The 16124-nt window shown below is 50.2% G+C and overlaps 1 long non-coding RNA gene across 1 annotated transcript; it reads left to right on the top strand.

The window, feature by feature from the left end:
* The first annotated feature begins 8079 nt into the window (after nucleotides 1-8079).
* Nucleotides 8080-12488, top strand: LOC132319510 (uncharacterized). The gene is made up of 2 exons (XR_009484511.1): nucleotides 8080-8501; nucleotides 11418-12488. It is a non-coding gene; the product is annotated as an uncharacterized LOC132319510 (long non-coding RNA).
* The last annotated feature ends 3636 nt before the right edge of the window (nucleotides 12489-16124 follow it).

Genomic DNA, 16124 nt, shown 5'->3' with positions numbered 1-16124 from the left:
AGCCGCATCAGTGTCTAAGAGCAAAGTATCCTGTGGCAACTTGGTGAAGCATTTCTCATTGGTTTTGCAGGCACCACGCAGGCCGCCTTTGGAATTGGGTGAGCTTTTAAGGTGGGCTGGGTAGTAGTGAGGAGGAGCATGAGGCTGGTGACTTCTCACAAGCCCAACAGTAATTTTCTGTGTCTCTTGATACCTTAGGTGTCAGAAGCTCTAGAATCTCTGTGGAGCAGCGAGCAAAAGGCCACCTCGCTTTTGCGGAGGAGGTTGATGTGGAAGAGGTTCATGTTGACCAAGGATGATGCTTACTGCTGGCACTTGTGTTTTTGCAGATGATGAAGAGGAACCTGGTGACTGCAGGAACATCCCTGCTATCCAATGTGGTGTTTTAGGGTTGTTTTCTTGTCTAGGGATGGATTCAAACACTCAGCCCCTCTGAAAGTGAAGCTGAAGGACCAGGGCTGAGGAGGGGCTGGGAGGAGAGGACAAGGTTGGGAATTGCAGGGAGGGGTTTTAAAGTTTGCATAGGGGGAGAGGGCTGCCCAGGTAAAGGGAGCAGGTTACTTTTCAGTGCAAGTCTAGTGTGTGTGCCAGGCAGGGCAGTTCCAGCCTGTGTCTGTGTGTTTTTGTGTGGTTTGTGCAGTCTGTCTTCTGTGTCTTAGGCCTTCCTCGGGTCTCGATGTCCTCGCTGCTCTTGGCGTTCAAGGAGCACAGCGCGTGCCTTGGGTGCTATCCCTAGGGTCTTGAATGCCCCTACTCATCGGCATAGAGCCAATCGGGCGCTTCTTTTCTTGCGTTAAAGCTTAAAGTGTGGGTCGGTCTCATGTCTTGAAGTTTCCAGTCAGTCCTCTTTTGCAGCATTATTCCAGGCTGTGTCAGCAGCTCTGCTCTCTAACAGTTTATTTTCAGACTGGGAACTTCTTACCTGCAACCTTTACATTCTTTGGTCTTGAAGCCAGGCTTCTTGCACATCCATCATCTCAGTTTTGACAGTAATGTCTTGTTACGGGCCATTGCATTTCACTCTTTTCTGGGGCTTCTGTAGAGCCGCCTCGCCTTTGCAGCCCTGTAGGTCTTCTTGCCTGACAGCATCTCCAGTCCAGGCATCAGTTGTCTTTCAGAGAGTGTTCTCTCATCTTTGAGTTGCGTTGTCTGTAGTGTTCTGTATGGTATTGGTCTCTGCGTGTGTGTGTGTGTGTCTGGCTTGGAGCTGCTCTGCCTGAGGGTGTGGAAGTCAGGGGTGGGTGGAATAGCAGGAAGAGTCTGTGGTTAGTATGTTGATATGCTTAGACTTTCTAGGCAGCAGTTGTGCAGTCATCTCGGATCAAGCAGCTGTTGGCAGGTTGTGTGGATGGTCATTTCCATAGTGTTTCATGGGGATGATGGAAGCCGTATGGGAGGGGCTGTTCAGCGGTAGTGAAGCAGATTGGATCTCAAAAGCGTTAAGGCTTGTATGTGTGGGGTGTAAAGCTTGGTCTATTACTCTTTTTACAATGGCGGGCTGCAGTTGGAGTCTAGATGGTTTTCCTAAATGGACTCAGGACCTCTGGAATTGTTAAGCTATTGATCAGCATACAGGTCACTTGTTCAATATTGCTTTCTCAGATGTAGAGGGATGAGCTGTGTGCCAAAGGGTGACTGAGGAGAGGAGCAGAGCACTGTAAGAAGGGGGGTCGGTGCACAGTGTCGGAGGGAAGATGCAACTGGTGGTTGTATGACTAGCTTATAGATTTTGATTTACTTTTATTTTGAAGTCACAAAGCAATGACCAAGTGGGATACTGGCAGTGGAGCTGACTCAGGCAAGGTGAGCAATGACTTGTGGGCTGAAGTAGCAGTTATATTTCAGGTGTTGTATTGTTGAACTTAGAAGCATCCCTTGTTGTTTGTGTCTTACAGGTGGCACCTGAGCCTTGATGTGGCCACCTGTAAATGGCAGAGGCAGGGTGGGTGAGTTCCCAAGGTAAAGGAGCAGGAGATAGGGATTACTGCGGACAGGCTGCGGTTTCGGGTAGTATCTCAGCATGTGCCTTTTGCTTTGAATTTTTTTTTGCAGGTGATGCATGTAGCCTTGGAGGGGGGAAGCAGCATGCTGACAAGCAGTCTGTGAAGGTGAGGTGCTTGTTGGCCAGGCCAGTGTCTAAGAGCACAGTATCCTGTGGTAAATCAGTGAAGTGTTTCTCTTTGGTTTTTGCAGGTGCTGGGTGGGCCACCTTTGCCATTGGATGACCATTTGAGGTGAGCTGGGTAGTAGCAAGGAGGAGCATGGGGCTGGTGATTTCTCACAAGCACAGCAGTAATCTTGTGTCTTTTGGTATCTTAGGTGCCACAAGCGATGGCAACGACAGCATCTGACTCTGGAATCTATGTGGAGCAGGTGGGCAGAAGGCCACATTGCTTTTGAGGAAGATTTTGGTGTTGACTGACATGATGCTTACTGCAGACACTTGGTTTTTTGCAGGTGAAGAACCTGGCAACTGCAGGAATAGCCCAGTTATCCAATGCGTTGCTTTAGGGTTTTTGTTGATGATGGATTCAAACCCCTAGCTCTTTAAAAGCTAAGTTGGAGGACCAGGGCTTGGGAGGGGCTGGGAGGAAGGGATGAGGTTGGGAATTGCGGGGAGGGGTTTTAAAGTTAGTGTAGGTAGAGAGGGCTGTTCAGGAGCAGTCCTCTTTGGGCAGGTAAAGGGAGCAGGTTACTTTTCAGTGCAAGTCTAGTGTGTGTGCCAGGCAGGGCAGTTCCAGCCTGTGTCTGTGTGTTTTTGTGTGGTTTGTGCAGTCTGTCTTCTGTGTCTTAGGCCTTCCTCGGGTCTCGATCTTGCTGCCCTTTGCGTTCAGGGAGCACAGCGCGTGCCTTGAGTACCATCCCTAGGGTCTTGAATGCCCCTACTCATTGGCATAGAGCCAGTCGGGCACTTCTTTTCTTGCGTTAAAGCTTAAAGTGTGGGTCGGTCTCATGTCTTGAAGTTTCCAGTCAGTCCTCTTTTTGCAGCATTATTCCAGGCTGTGTCAGCAGCTCTGCTCTCTAACAGTTTATTTTCAGACTGGGAACTTCTTACCTGCAACCTTTACATTCTTTGGTCTTGAAGCCAGGCTTCTTGCACATCCATCATCTCAGTTTTGACAGTAATGTCTTGTTACGGGCCATTGCATTTCACTCTTTTCTGGGGCTTCTGTAGAGCCGCCTCGCCTCACCTTTGCAGCCCTGTAGGTCTTCTTGCCTGACAGCATCTCCAGTCCAGGCATCAGTTGTCTTTCAGAGAGTGTTCTCTCATCTTTGAGTTGCGTTGTCTGTAGTGTTCTGTATGGTATTGGTCTCTGCGTGTGTGTGTGTGTGTGTCTGGCTTGGAGCTGCTCTGCCTGAGGGTGTGGAAGTCAGGGGTGGGTGGAATAGCAGGAAGAGTCTGTGGTTAGTATGTTGATATGCTTAGACTTTCTAGGCAGCAGTTGTGCAGTCATCTCGGATCAAGCAGCTGTTGGCAGGTTGTGTGGATGGTCATTTCCATAGTGTTTCATGGGGATGATGGAAGCCGTATGGGAGGGGCTGTTCAGCGGTAGTGAAGCAGATTGGATCTCAAAAGCGTTAAGGCTTGTATGTGTGGGGTGTAAAGCTTGGTCTATTACTCTTTTTACAATGGCGGGCTGCAGTTGGAGTCTAGATGGTTTTCCTAAATGGACTCAGGACCTCTGGAATTGTTAAGCTATTGATCAGCATCCAGCTGGGTGACTTGATGAATAATTTCTTCAGATGCAGAGGGACAGGATGTGTACCAGAGAGCAGTGGAGGGAGCAAACCGATTGCTGTATTAAGGTGGGTCAGTGCGTGCTGTCAGTGAAGATGCAATTGGTGGCTATATCGCTACATTGTTGTTCTGTTTTTAAATTTAAAGTTGTGAAATGACGAGCACAGTGACATGCTGGCAGTAGAGGTGACTCGGGCTGAAGTAGCAGTTAAATTTCAGGTGTTGTATTGTTGGTGAAGGTAGAAACATCCCTTGATGTTTGTGTCTTACAGGCGGTACCCGAGCCTCAGTGTGGCAGCCCAAAACAACGGAGGCCAGGTGGGCGAGCGGTCAAGGTAAAGGAGTGGGAGATAGGAATTACTGTGGGCAGGCTGAGGTTTTGGGCGGTATCTCAGCGTGTGCCCTTTGCTTTGGTTTTTTTTTCCAGGTGCCACATGCAGCCTCTGGAAGGTAAAGCCTCATGCTGACGAGCAGTATGAGAAGGTAAGGCGGTTGGCTGCGTCGGTGTCCAAGAGCAAAGTATTACACAGCAACTCGCTTAAGTATTTACCTTTTGGTTTTGCAGGTGCTGCATGGGCCACCTCTGGAACTGGATGCTCATTTGGGGTGAGCTGGGGTGGTAGTGAGGAGGAGCGTGGGGCTGGTGACTCCTAACAAGCCCAGCGATCATTTTGTGTCTCTTAGAATCTTACTGAAAACAGGCGATGACAGCCGCAGCATCCAGCTCTGGAATGAGCAGGTGAGCAGAATGCCATGTCTCATCTGAGGAGGGGTGTGTTGTGGAAGCAGTTGGTGTTGGCTGATGTGATGCTCACTGCTGGCACTGCTTTGGTTTTTGTTTGGTTTTTATTGTGGGTGATGAAGAGGAACCTGTTGACTGCAGGAATGTTCCAGTTAGCTGATGTAACTTTGAGGATGGATTCAGACCCCCGACGCTCTGACAGCTAAATTGAGGGACTGGGGCTGGGAGGAGGGGACAAGGTTGGGAATTGCAGGGAGGGGTTTTAAAGGTAGTGTAGGAGAGAGGGCTGTCCAGGAACGGTCCCCTTTGGGCAGGTAAAGGGAGTGGGTTACTCTTCAGCGTGAGACTAGTGTGTGCCCGGCAGGGCAGTTCTAGCCTGCGTCTGTGTGTTGGTGTGTAGTTTGTGCAGTCTGTCTTCTGTGTCTTAGGCCTTCCTCGGGTCTCAACGTCCTCATTGCTCTTTGCGTTCGAGGAGCGCAGCATGCGCCTTAGGTGCCATCCCTAGGGTCTTGAATGCCCGTACTCATCGGCACAGAGCCAATCGGGCGCTTCTTTTCTTGCGTTAAAAGCTTAAAGCGTGGATCGGTCTCGCGCCTCAGAAGCTTCTGTTGGTCCTCTTTTGCGGCATCGTTCCGGGCTGCGTCAGCAGCTCTGCTCTCTCAGTCTATTTTCATAGACTGGGACTTGTTCTGCCCTGCATCCTTATTTTCTTAGGTCTTGAAACTGGGCTTCCTGTGCATCCATCATTTCAGTTTTGACAGGGACTACTTCTTGTTAGTGGCCGTTATGTGCGACTCTTTTCCGGGGCTGCCGTAGAGCCACCTTGCCTCATCGTTGTGGCCATTTAGGTCTTCTAGCGTGACAGATTCTCCGTTCTAGGCGTCATTATTCTCATTGAGAGTTTTCTCTCATCTTTGAGTCATGTTGTCTGTAGTGTTCCAAGTAGCGTTGGCCTGTGTGTGCATGCGTCCGGCTTGGAGCTCCTCTGCCCGGGGGTGTGGTGTCAGGGGTAGGTGGAATAGCAGGAAGAGTCTACAGTTACGGTATGTTGATGTGCCTAGACTGTCTAGGCAGCGATTGTACAGTCATCTCGGATTGAGTAGCCGTCAGCAGGTTCTGCGGACGGTCACTTCAATAGTGTTTTATGGAGATAGTCGGCACTGTGTGGGAGGGGCTGTTCAATGGTAGTAAAGCAGACCATCTCAAAGGTGTTAAGGCTTGTATGTGTGGGGCTTAAAGTTTTTGGTCTTTATGTGTTTGGGTTTTTTAATGGCAGGCTGTAGTTAGACTCCAGATGGTATTCCGAAATGGAATTGAAACCTCTGGAATTCCTAAGCCATCGATTGGCATCTGGATGCCTTGTTCAGTATTGCTTTTTCAGATGGAGCAGGACAAGCTGTGTGTCAACAGGTGACGGAGCAGATGTGAGCGGAGCACTGTAAGAAGGCGGTTTGGTGCGTGGTGTCGGAGGGAAGATGTGACTAGCGGCTGTATGACTAGCTTACAGGTTTGTTTTGCAGGCTTCTTTAATTTTAATGCTGCAAAGCAGGATGTTGGCTCCGGAGCCGACTCAGGTAAGGTGAGCCGTGACTAGTGGGCTGAAGTAGCAGTTATTTTTCAGCTGTTGTATTATTGGTGAAGTTTATGAGCATCTCGTGCTGTTTATAATTTGCCTCTGCCTGGCAACCTGTAAATGGCAGGGCCGGGGCCAGTGAGCAGACAAGGTAAAGTGTAGGAGACGGGGAATAACTGTGGACAAGCTGTGGTTTTGGGCAGTATCTCAGCATGTGCTTTTTGCTTCGGTTTTTGCAGGTGCTGCACGCAGCCTCATAGGGTCAAAGCCACAGCTGACGAGCAGTCTGAGAAGGTGAGGAGTTGTCGGCTGGGTTGGTGATGAGTAGCAAAGTATTATATGGCAACTCACTTAAGTATTTACCTTTTGGTTTTGTAGGTGCTGTGCAGGCTGCCTTTGGAATTGGATGACCACCAGTGGCGAGCTAGGTAGTAGCGAGGAGGAGCATGGGGCTGGTGACCTCTCATAAGGCCAATGTTAATTTTGTGTCTCTTGGTATCTTAGGTGCCAGAAGCAATCGTGGCCACAGCAGGTGACTTTGGAATTGATGGCTGGCATGTCAGTGACCGGCGGTGCTCTGCCTTTGCAGGTGATGAAGAGGAACTTGATGAATGCGGGAACATGCCGGTTAGATGATGTGCTCCCGATGAGGATGGATTGTGGACCCTGCCCTCCAAAAGCTAAGTCAAGGGGCAGAAGTGGTAGGTGGGGTGAGGCCAGCAGGGGGCGTCTAATGTCAGGGTTGCAGAGAGGGTTATTTGGGCTCCGTTAAGTTAGTGGGTGGATAGAGGGCCTGGGGTCCGTTCCACAAGATGTGAACATTCTGGTCTGTGTCCCGGTGTCAGCGGTGTAGTCTGTGTTCCGTCTCCTATATGGAGCCTTCCATAGGTCTCTACGTTCTGCCCCGCAGGCTCTCCGCTCTCGGCACGTGCGTTGGTAGGCGTCCGGAGGGTCTCGAACGTCTCGCCGCTTTCATGTAGAGCCTGTCACGCGCTTCCGGTCCCGCGATTGGAGCCTAAAGCATGTTTAGCATCGCAGGTGCTTCCAGAGGGTTGCCTTTGTGGAGGCCATCTGGACCAGCTCTTGAAAGTTCTGTTTCTGTAGAGATCCCCTGCAACACCTCAACTCTGCGTTCCTATAGGCTTAGGTCTTAAAGCTGTGCTTCTCACATGTGCATCGTTCTGGTTTTGTGTTGCGGTGCTCTGTATTTGGTTTTGTAGCGCATTCGTATTGCTCTGTATTTGGTTTTCTAGTGCATTGTATCGCTCCATACTTGTAGCGACTGCCACCCGAGGCCGTCTTGCTCTGCAGTGGATCGTATCGCTCTGTGCCTGTATCGACTGCCACCCGAGGCCGTCTTGCTCTGCAGTGCGTCTGTGTCGCCCCACGCTCGGCTCTGCAGCGTGTTTGTGTCACTCTGTGCCTGTATCAACTGCCACCTGAGACCGTCTTGCTCTGCGGCACGTTTGTGTCGCTCCGCGCTTGGCTCTGCAGCGTGTTTGTGTTGCTCCATGCCTGTATTGACTGCCACCCGAGATGGTCTTGCTCTGTGGTGCATTTGTGTCGGTCCGTGCTCGGCTCTCTGCAGCACGTTTGTGTCGCTCACAGCTGGTACGGACTGCTGTGCGAGACTGTCTCGCTTTGCGGTGCGTTGTGTCAGTCTATACTCGGTTTTCCAGTGTGTTGCTCGGTGCTGGTACAGACTGCCGTGTGAGATGGTTTTGCTTTGCAGTGCTCTGTACTTGGTTTTCCAGTGCGGTTGTGTTGCTCTGTACTTGTACAGACTCCTGTGTGAGACTGTCTTGTGTTGTACAGCTCTGTACTTGGGTTGACTGCCATTTGAGACTGTCCTGTGTCTGTACTTGGGTTTTGTGGTGAACAATGTGAGCGTGTTGCAATGTATGGCATCGTGTAGCTGGTGTAGAGGGTTAAGGTGACTTTTAGGTGTCTGCGCATGCGAACAGGAGTAAAGCGGATCGTGGTGGGATTGTGAGGTGGCGTGAGCTAAGGTGGCAAGTCAGCAACCGTGATCCTACTGTTACTGCAGGGGCCCTGCGGCAAGCCTCCAGAAACGGTTGAGACACCCATGTCAAGGAGCTGCGTGATGGGTCTCTGCACAGTCGGTTGCTTTGGGGTGTCTCAGTCATTATGACGCTCTGGGGTTAAGTGCTAGAGGACTCTGTCCGCAATGTGTGTGGGTTTTTTTGAGTTGGAGAACAGCAGACGAGCGGAGCTTTGGTAGGCCACTCTCTCATGGATGAAGCATGTATTAAACAGCTTGGTGTGTTGTTCTTGTGGGTGACTGAGGGACATGAGGTGAGTAAAGGAACCTTGCATTTAGGTGAAGCGGCTGCTATGGAGGATGGCCGCTGAAGATATACGGTGACCCGCAGCACTGTGAAAGGGAAGCGACGGGGAGCGGGGACCTCGCATCTCCAAACGGCAGGGTAACGAGAGGGTAGTTTGTGGGGAGCAAGCTGCACGGGGGTAGCGGGTGCAAAAGGTCACAAGGTGTGCACACCGTTAAAGTGCCTCCGGGATGAGTGGGTAGGGTCATGTTGTATATCTAGCGTGTTTTTGTATGTGCGCCTTACTTAACGCGTTGATGTGTCTCGGCTTTCACGTGTGAGGAAGCTCTGGCATACTCGTTTCATCCCGCAATCGGAGTAGCCGTCCACGGCATCATTTCAGTCTCCAGTTATTGGTGTGTCACTAATCAACCGCGCCATGTTTTGCGGTGTGACGTAGAAGCGGAAAGCTGCAGCTCCGGTTTAGTGTCATAGGCGTGTTTGGCTAGTCTGTCTCATGGCTCTCACTAGGGCTTTGCTACTGGGTCTTCTCTTGCCGAGTGTCGTTCTCAAGTTCTTCCAGGGGTTTGTTCCCTGTGTCATCATAGTCTTAAGTATTTCCTGGCATTTTGTCTTGAGCAGTCATTGCTGTCTCATCGGCTACCTTCTGGCCGGAGCCACAGCCTTTTCGCACGGCAGGCTGTGCCGGAGCGGCCGTGGCATCGTCGCGCCTAATGTGAGGCTGCGTTTTGGTCCGGCGTTAACTCTACCCCGCGCGCTGTTCTCTCAGCCTTACATCACATTTGTTTGCATGTGTTTTAGGTGGAGCAGCTTTGTCTGTGTGCGTAGCAATACCGCTCGGGATGGAGCGGACCAAATGTGGGATGCAGATACGTTGATTAGCATGGCCTGTTTGGGCGGAGGTTGTATGGGGTGTTTTTGGGGATAGCCGGTAGCTACAGGCCAGTGGGCCGTAGAGTCCCTTCTGCCGCATTATGCAGGCACCATGGGGCCATTCGGATCCCTGGAGCAAATCCTCAAGTGAGTTTTGCCGGAGTATAGAAATAAAAGCAACTGCGAGGGAGCGGCATGCGTAGCAAGGAGTCTTCCTTGACTTCTGGCGACTCGCGCCAATGCATTGGAATCGGATGTTTGAGGCGCACGGCGAGGTGGTTCCGGGAACGGCTTTAGAACTGGGGCGATGCACTGCAGTGGCAGGTGGGCGGTGAAATGGAGATGTTTAGACTGAGGGGTGGAATCAAGCGCATGTTGAATGACTGTTGGTTTTTGAACGTGTGTAACCTTGTATGTATGAATTGTTTTGTTGCGGATTGTAATGAATGTTGAGATGCTTAAACTTTTTTTATCATTAAAAAGGGGGGGAAATCCCCCAGCTGGGTGTGTTGTGGGTTTTTTCTCCTGCAGCTGGGTGGTTGTGTTTTCCCTTGGTCCTGGCCACTCTACAATGTGATGTTTGTTGCCTGTGTTTGGAAGAAGGATGGACCCAGGCCTGGGTTTTTGTGGGCAGGGCGATTATCAAGGCTCTGGGGAGCGGCGCAGTCCTGGAGTGATGGCTCATCCTGGCGGGCAGTAGAATCAATGAGCTGAGAGGGAGGAGTTGTTTGCGTGGTAACTCAATGAGGGGCATGTTTTGCATGTGCCTCAGGTTGTATAGTTGTGTTGGGGTGTGGTGTGTTTTTAATATTCCCTTGCAGGTTGTATGCAGAAATGCAATTTTAAATTTTGTTCAGACATTTAGGGGGGGAAAGAAAAACCAGCCAGGGGGTGTGTGGTGGGTTTTTTTTGTGGGTTTATTCTTTCTCCTGGTGGGTTCCTTCTCTATGCCTGCCCTCCACCACCACCCCACCACCACCCCCATGTTTCTAGGTGCTCTGCAAGGCGATGTTTATTGGCACTGTTTGGGCAGAGGTCGGACCAGGGCTGGGGTTTTTGCAGGCAGGGTGGTTTTTCTTTAGAGGCCCCTGGGAACAGCGGTCCCGGGAGTGTGGTGGAAAAGGGCAACAGCCCCTCGGGGCGGGTGGGGTGGCGGGAGTGGATGAGGTGAGAGCGAGGGCTGGTTTAGGCGGTAGCTCAATGAGCGGTGTGTTGTGAAGGTGCTTAGCCTTGTATAAAGAACTGGTTTTCACCTGATGTGTTTTTCCCTGCAGGTTGGAGGTGGAGTTGAGACTGTTTGTCTCTTTTGGACATTTGAAAAGAGAAATAGAATAAAAAAACCCCAGCTGGGGGATTTTTTTTTTCCCCCAGCTGGGTTTTTTTTCCCCCGGTCCCGGCCGCTCTGTGAGGCAACATCTGTCGCCAATGTTTGGGCGGAGGTCAGGCCAGGGTCGGGGTTTTTGCAGGCAGGGTGGTTTTTCTTTAGAGGCCCCCGGGAACAGCGTTCCCGGGAGCGTGGTGGAAAAGGGCAACAGCCCCTCGGGGCAGGTGGGGTGGCGGGAGTGGATGAGGTGAGAGCGAGGGCTGGTTTAGGCGGTAGCTCAATGAGCGGTGTGTTGTGAAGGTGCTTAGCCTTGTATAAAGAACTGGTTTTAACCTGATGTGTTTTTCCCTGCAGGTTGGAGGTGGAGTTGAGACTGTTGTCTCTTTTGGACATTTGAAAAGAGAAATAGAATAAAAAAACCCCAGCTGGGGGATTTTTTTTTTTCCCCCAGCTGGGTTTTTTTTTCCCCCGGTCCCGGCCGCTCTGTGAGGCAACATCTGTCGCCAATGTTTGGGCGGAGGTCGGGCCAGGGCCGGGGTTTTTGCAGGCAGGGTTGTTTGGTTTTGTGGTTTTGAGGCCCCTGGGAATGGTGTTCCCGGGGAGCACTCCTCTGGAACAGGCATTTGCCCATCATTGCAGGGAGGTACGGTGTTTAGTGCACGGTCATGGGCAGACGGTCACAGATATTGTGGTAGAAGGGCATGGGGAGTTGGACTAGGGAGCCAGGGTCAAGGAGACCTCCACTGTGAAGTGGGTGGGCGTAAATGTATTCTACTTGGGTGCCATAGTAAATACTTTTGATGGGCTTGGTAGTTTCTCATGTACTGAAACTGACTGCATTTTATTTTTGTGCGTAGGCACCGTAGTCGAGGGCATGTTGAGAGAAGCAGAACTTGCCGGCTTTTGGCTCAGGAACGCAAATGGTGGAGACAACGTTGCTGTGAAGAGGAAAATGTCTGGATGTAAAGCAGTGGATGTGACGGGAGGGAGGAATGCGGAAGAGGGTCCTAGGCTGAGAATCGCAGGAACTAAAGAATTACCATGCCTATGAAGGTAGCAGTAAAGTTCTGGAGTGTAAATGTATTTATAGGAGAAATGACTAAGAACTGAACAAAAGGTATAGTAGGGATTACCTGATATACTATGCACTGAGTATTGGTATAGTCATAGTAAAAGAACAGCATAGAGTTGAACCATAGGTGTAGATACTGGAACGCTGACTAGGAATCAGAAAAGGACCAATTTAAACACAAAAAAAGGTTTAAAAGGAGAAAAAAACCCCAGGTGGTAGTGCATCCCCCTTCAAAGCACAGTAATGACCAAAATGGCAAATGAAAGTACAAAGCGAGATGTGTGCCTCGCATGCCTGTAGGCGGCTGTAGCCAAGAAGGAAAATAATGGAAAACAGTTATGGGACTAGAAAGTCCCTCTCGCTTGGGCCTGGTAGTGGCAAATTTTGTAAATGATGATAGTGTAAAGATGAGAATAGGCATATGAGGGATGGTAGCTGACACATAGAGGTAAATGTAGCTGTGCACGGGTTCAAAGAAAGAAAGCATGAATCTTTTGGGCTGTAAGGTTGATCTTGAGTATTAGCAGTAGAGTAAAGGTTTTCACAAAGGAAAACCCTGAGGCATTTTAAAGCAACATAAACTAAACTTGGGCCCAATAGCTGCCTAGGCCAAGCAGCCCACTCAAGAAGGTGATGACGATAAAAAACGGTGTGGATTAAACCCGAGTATGGGTAATGGAAAGTATCAAATAGAACAGTACAGATCAGAAGCTCCTAGGGAAGCTGTAGTTACCTTTGTTGCTTAGAGAGCTAATAATGGTAGTTGGAACCTTAATAAGGCCTACTTTATGGAGTAGCTTAAGGTAAACAAAGGAAAATTTGATACAATGAAGTTGTAATAAAGATGCATCTCCTCTTTTTGTCTCTGGTGCCTTTGTTTATCTGTCTCTGTTTCCTCGTTGTTGTTGGTAGGGTGTGGGTTTTTTTTGTCCACGTGTTCCATTTTTGTCTTTGCGTTTGCTCATGCCTGGGGGCTGCAGGTGTTTGCCTTGCTTCATCCTGGTATTAAATGCCTAGTGTTGCAGCTGTGGGTCTCAGTCCTCTGTGTGGCGGTAGCAGATGCATGTGTCCTCAATCCTTGTTGTGTCTTAGATTTTGTCTGTTTTAGGGTGGTGGGGAAGTTCTTGTTACACTCTATTTTGCAGAAATATTTTTTTGGTCCATGTCTGCCTTTGCATTTTTTTGGACAAGCACATAAAATTTGGAGTAGAAATTTTTTTAACAGCAGTAGAAAATGGCATACTCCTGGGGAGTAAATAAAATCAACAACACAAAAAATAACCACCATCACACTATTTTCTCCCCAGGAGTATGCCATTTTCTACTGCTGCACCAGATTTATTATTTTTATTTTTTTTTTAACTCTCCTACAAACACACAATAGATGACAACACTCACTCCATCACCACTTACATTAACTAAAGCTAAATCCCACCTCACACAAATCCAAATAAAAACAAAATAGTAACCCAATAAACCCCAAAAAAATAAAAACACATGTCATAAACTGAAAACCACTCAACACATAACCACACTTAACCAACAAAAACACCCCTACACCCACAAAAAGCAAAAAAAAATCAACTTGCACACACACACAAAATACTTCACAAACCACCATAACAAAAAAACCTCTATGATCCGGCAGTCCTCCAGCGCCACAAGTGACTGCCCCGTACGGAAACCGGATGTCCCAGTGGTGCCCCGCGGCCGGAAGTGAGTGTCCGACAGCGGAAGTGAGTGCCCTGTACGGAAACCGGATATCCCAGCGGTGCCCCGCGGCCGGAAGTGAGTGTCCGACAGCGGAAGTGAGTGCCCTGTACAGAAACCGGATGTCCCAGTGATGCCCCGCGGCCGGAATTGAGTGCCCAAACAGCGGAAGTGAGTGCCCCGTACGGAAACCGGATGTCCCAGCGGTGCCCCGCGGCCGGAAGTGAGTGTCCGACAGCGGAAGTGAGTGCCCTGTACAGAAACCGGAAATCCCAGCGGTGCCCCGCGGCCGGAAATGACTGCCCGACGCCGGAAGTGAGTGCCCTGTACAGAAACCGGATGTCCCAGTGATGCCCCGCGGCCGGAATTGAGTGCCCAAACAGCGGAAGTGAGTGCCCCGTACGGAAACCGGATGTCCCAGCGGTGCCCCGCGGCCGGAAGTGAGTACCCGACGCCGGAAGTGAGTGCCCTGTACGGAAACCGGAAATCCCAGCGGTGCCCCGCGGCCGGAAGTGACTGCCCGACGCCGGAAGTGAGTGCCCCGCGACCGGAAGTGACCTCCATCTTACCGGAAATGCCTGTGCAACGCCGAAAGTGACCGCCATTCAACCTGAAATACCTCTGTATCACCGGAAGTCACCACTCAGCGACCGGAAGTGGTCGCCACTCTACCGGAAGTCCCTCTGTAACACCACAAGTCAACACTCGGCAACCAGAAGTGGGCGCCATTTTACCGGAAGTGTCTCTCTAACACCGGAAGAGCTGTATTAAACACCGGCGGTTAGGGTTAGGGGGTTAGTGGTTACAGGTTAGTAGGTAGGGTTAGTATTAGGGTTTAGGGTTAGGGTTAGGGCCGTTAGTGTTAGGGTTCAGTGTTAGGGTTTACTGTTTACTGTTTAGTGTCTACTGTTTAGTGATTAGGGTTTAGTGTTAGGGTTTACTGTTAGTGTTTACTGTTAGTGTCTAGGGTTTGCTGTTAGGGTTTACAGTTTACGGGTTAGGGTTTTAGGGTTAGGGGTTAGGGTTGAGGGTTACGGTTGAGGGTTGGGGGTTAGGGGTTAGGGTTTGGGGTTAGGGTTAGGGTGTTAGGGTGTTAGGGTGTTAGGGTGTTAGGGTGTTAGGGTGTTAGGGGTTAGGGGTTAGGGGTTAGGGGTTAGGGGTTAGGGGTTAGGGGTTAGGGGTTAGGGGTTAGGGTTAGGGTTAGGGTTAGGGTTAGGGTTAGGGTTAGGGGTTAGGGTTAGGGTTAGGGTTAGGGTTAGGGTTAGGGTTAGGGTTAGGGTTAGGGTTAGGGTTAGGGTTAGGGTTAGGGTTAGGGTTAGGGTTAGGGTTAGGGTTAGGGTTAGGGTTAGGGTTAGGGTTAGGGTTAGGGTTAGGGTTAGGGTTAGGGTTAGGGTTAGGGTTAGGGTTAGGGTTAGGGTTAGGGTTAGGGTTAGGGTTAGGGTTAGGGTTAGGGTTAGGGTTAGGGTTAGGGTTAGGGTTAGGGTTAGGGTTAGGGTTAGGGTTAGGGTTAGGGTTAGGGTTAGGGTTAGGGTTAGGGTTAGGGTTAGGGTTAGGGTTAGGGTTAGGGTTAGGGTTAGGGTTAGGGTTAGGGTTAGGGTTAGGGTTAGGGTTAGGGTTAGGGTTAGGGTTAGGGTTAGGGTTAGGGTTAGGGTTAGGGTTAGGGTTAGGGTTAGGGTTAGGGTTAGGGTTAGGGTTAGGGTTAGGGTTAGGGTTAGGGTTAGGGTTAGGGTTAGGGTTAGGGTTAGGGTTAGGGTTAGGGTTAGGGTTAGGGTTAGGGTTAGGGTTAGGGTTAGGGTTAGGGTTAGGGTTAGGGTTAGGGTTAGGGTTAGGGTTAGGGTTAGGGTTAGGGTTAGGGTTAGGGTTAGGGTTAGGGTTAGGGTTAGGGTTAGGGTTAGGGTTAGGGTTAGGGTTAGGGTTAGGGTTAGGGTTAGGGTTAGGGTTAGGGTTAGGGTTAGGGTTAGGGTTAGGGTTAGGGTTAGGGTTAGGGTTAGGGTTAGGGTTAGGGTTAGGGTTAGGGTTAGGGTTAGGGTTAGGGTTAGGGTTAGGGTTAGGGTTAGGGTTAGGGTTAGGGTTAGGGTTAGGGTTAGGGTTAGGGTTAGGGTTAGGGTTAGGGTTAGGGTTAGGGTTAGGGTTAGGGTTAGGGTTAGGGTTAGGGTTAGGGTTAGGGTTAGGGTTAGGGTTAGGGTTAGGGTTAGGGTTAGGGTTAGGGTTAGGGTTAGGGTTAGGGTTAGGGTTAGGGTTAGGGTTAGGGTTAGGGTTAGGGTTAGGGTTAGGGTTAGGGTTAGGGTTAGGGTTAGGGTTAGGGTTAGGGTTAGGGTTAGGGTTAGGGTTAGGGTTAGGGTTAGGGTTAGGGTTAGGGTTAGGGTTAGGGTTAGGGTTAGGGTTAGGGTTAGGGTTAGGGTTAGGGTTAGGGTTAGGGTTAGGGTTAGGGTTAGGGTTAGGGTTAGGGTTAGGGTTAGGGTTAGGGTTAGGGTTAGGGTTAGGGTTAGGGTTAGGGTTAGGGTTAGGGTTAGGGTTAGGGTTAGGGTTAGGGTTAGGGTTAGGGTTAGGGTTAGGGTTAGGGTTAGGGTTAGGGTTAGGGTTAGGGTTAGGGTTAGGGTTAGGGTTAGGGTTAGGGTTAGGGTTAGGGTTAGGGTTAGGGTTAGGGTTAGGGTTAGGGTTAGGGTTAGGGTTAGGGTTAGGGTTAGGGTTAGGGTTAGGGTTAGGGTTAGGGTTAGGGTTAGGGTTAGGGTTAGGGTTAGGGTTAGGGTTAGGGTTAGGGTTAGGGTTAGGGTTAGGGTTA

This window comes from Gavia stellata, chromosome 28, assembly GCF_030936135.1.
Source record: "Gavia stellata isolate bGavSte3 chromosome 28, bGavSte3.hap2, whole genome shotgun sequence".
Classification (NCBI taxonomy): domain Eukaryota; kingdom Metazoa; phylum Chordata; class Aves; order Gaviiformes; family Gaviidae; genus Gavia; species Gavia stellata.
This window is presented reverse-complemented; position numbering and strand designations above follow the sequence as displayed.